A 3,200-nucleotide genomic window follows, 5' to 3' on the forward strand; every position below is an offset into this window, starting at 1 on the left:
CTGATTTGGTGTAGTAAATTCAACTTTAATGCTTTGTTTTCTGCTTTGGTTGAATCTCAATATTTTATCTCTCTTCTACAAAATTATCTTAAAAAGCCAAGACATGAAATGCTTCTAAAATCCTAAAGAAGATTTATATAAATTTTAGTTTTCTCTGAGACATTACTTCTGAAATAAAACCAGCAGCAAAACTTCAGATCAAATAACACAAAGAATTGACAACTTAAGTCACTTTTCTGTGTGTGGTGAGAGATGCTGGTAATTGGAATACTCTCATCAATAGGGGGCTTCTTTTGGCTCCAAGTGTGAATTACTTACATAAATATCCCTTAGAATCTGTTTATGTAGAGACCTTAGGGCATGTTAGAAAACACATTGTCTCATTTTATAGGCCTTCTGATTTTCTAACATACTTTAAGTTTCAATACTCAAAAGTTATTCATGTAACATTTTCTTTTATTGATATGGTTTTGAAGTTTCAGGTACCTACTTGCAAATGTTTCCCAAGAATATTTCCTTGTACCTGGGGTATGCTAGGACTTTTACCCTCTTTTTTTTAGTATTTTTCTGGATTATTTTACAAACAGCAAATCTTTCAAAGAAGACTTGGAGAAGAACAGAGGCAGAGCCAAGCCCATGTTTCTTCACATGGCCAGCAGAAGGGCAAATGAAGGACCCCTCTACTGTTTTATAATTGACCAAAATAAGAGCACTCTTTCATAAAGAAGTCCTTATTTTATTCTTGGAAGTCTTTGATTATCTGAGTCTTCTGGTACAGGTTGATGGCAAATCAATAAGCAAGAACCTGAAATAATTTATCATCATTTTGCACAGTGGGAGTATGGGGCAGCTGATAGGGTTAGGGAGGCTTTTTTTTTTTTTCCATTGTATCAGGTTTTAAAGAAAGCTGTATATAAAATTTCTTCATTCCCACATCTTCTCAAGCTTCTTCCTTTTTGGCCCTTTTCCCTTCCTACTTTGCAAGATCTGGCTTTACATCCAAAGGTCTTTTTTGCCACCAGTGTCCACTTTCAGCCTGGTTATAACCACCTTGCTGGGCTGAATGCCCACATGGACAGTTGTGCCATTGGCTTCTCTGGTTGCATATGTCTAGGGTAGATGATACATTTCTTCCTGAAAACCTGAACTACTTTGCCAGTCTGCTGATATTTGTAGTCTCCTCATACAACTCAAGATTCATCATCCATTCAGATGGATATGGTCTAGACATTGTACTTCTCTCTCAGCTCTCGGGAAAAGAGGGAAAGACAGTCTTGGTGCAAATGTGGGAAGGTGAGTTGAAATGATTTTTATGGTTCTCACTCTGGTCACAAGAAACAAAGGGATTGTATTTCATTGTGGCTCATGTTGCTTCAGTGATGACCACAACAGGGAAAAGAAGATGGAGTTTTCAGAAAAGTTTCTCTATTATCTCTTTGTGTGTTTGAGGGTGCAGTTCTGCTTTTCTAATCTCTGCTCAGCCTTTTGTCTGACCTACTCAGTGTTTTTCCTTCAAAGGGCTAGGCTCTATAATTTTCACATACTTGGGATCCTAATCAAGCATTTAGTTACCTCTCTTTATTTTTACATATTTATTTATTTAAAAACATTTTTCATATCTTTTTCTTTCCTTTGCCATTCTTATTTATTTATTTATTTTCTTTTTAGGGCCACACCTGTGGCATATGGAAGTTCCTGGGCTAGGGGTTGAATTGGAGCTGCAGCTGCCAGCCTATGCCACACCCACAGTAATGGCAGATCTGAACCACATCTGCTACCTTGGCTGCAGCTTGCAGCAATGCCAGATCCTTAACCCACTGATCAATGTCAGGAGTTGAATCCGCATCCTCATGGACACTATGTCAGGTTCTTAACCTGCTGAGCCACAAGAGGAACTCCTAGTTGCCCCTTTTCAAATGAAGATTTCATTTTGTCTTTTTTATTGCTATTGGTGATAGTGATTTTTTTTTTTTTAAGTTTAAAGAGGCATGTTTTAGTCGTTTTAGGAAGACAATGGACTCTTAAGTCAGATAAGTCAGGGTTCAAACCCATATTCCCCATGTGCTGACTTTTTCACTCCTAAAACTAGTTATATAACATCTCTTTGTAAGTTGGTTATAAGACCAATCACATAGGATCTGCTATGAAAATTCACTGAGATCATACGTATAAAATGCTATGCGGGAGTTCCCGTTGTGGCTCAGTGGAAACGAATCTGACTAGCATCCTCGAGGACACAGGTTTGATCCCTGGTCTCACTCAGTGGGTTATGGATCCAGTGTTACTGTGAGCTGTGGTGTAGGTGGCAGATGTGGCTCCAATCTGGCATTGCTATGGCTGTGGCTGGCAGCTGCATCTCTGATTTGCCCCCTCGCCTGGGAACCTCCTTATGCCATGGGTGCGGCCCTTAAAAAAAGAAAAAAGGAAAGAAAAAGAAAAAAAATTCTATGCAGAGCCTGACACATGGTTAACACTCTATACATAAGAGATTCTTTTAAATTTATTTGAGATATTCTAATGCTTGTTTATTTTTGTGACTTGAAACTAATACAACATTGAAAGTCAACTATACCCCAATAAATTAAAAAAAATGTCCTTTCATTCATTCATCAAATATTTGTTGTATACCTTCTTTATACCAGGCACAGGTTTAAGAGCTATGACTATGTAGTGAATAAAATGAAAATGATAAATGTTAAATTTATATAGTATTTTGCACTGTTATAGAAGGTAGACAATAAACAAAATAAGCATGCAAAATATACAATATGTCAAGTGATGATAACTACCGTGGAAAGCAAGTTTTGCCCTGAGCAGGTAATGCTCGAACAGAGACTTGAAGGAGGTAGGAGAGTAAGCCATGTAGATCCCTAGGGGAAAGGGGTGTAAAAATTAGTCAGGGCCCGTTTATAGATGCCAGTGTACTAAAATACAATAGTGTTGTATTTACTATCTGTTGATAGAGAATATACATGATAAAGAGGTATTATAAATGTAGGAAGATTTTAAATGAATTTTTGTTTAATTAATTACAGCTACATACAACTGAAAAACATAGGTGAGATATGTTGCTTATTTGCTCTATTGATAATGCTTGGCCCGGCATGTGGATTTAAGGACTCTCCCAGACCCCTCTCCCAAATGACTTTTTGAAGTCCATGGGCTTAGGCCTTTGAATTGAAAATGAGATTAGACAGCAT

At 37.4% G+C, this 3,200-nt stretch overlaps 1 pseudogene; it reads right to left on the reverse strand.

Annotated features, from left to right (window-relative positions):
• Positions 1-890: 890 nt before the first annotated feature.
• LOC146395743 (large ribosomal subunit protein uL24 pseudogene) lies at positions 891-1,357 on the reverse strand (annotated as a pseudogene).
• Between the last annotated feature and the right edge of the window lie 1,843 nt (positions 1,358-3,200).

Source organism: Sus scrofa, chromosome 15 (assembly GCF_054392235.1).
Source record: "Sus scrofa isolate SSC_HxYL_T2T_F1_AM1 chromosome 15, Sscrofa_HxYL_maternal_Yorkshire_Landrace_v2.0, whole genome shotgun sequence".
Lineage (NCBI taxonomy): Eukaryota > Metazoa > Chordata > Mammalia > Artiodactyla > Suidae > Sus > Sus scrofa.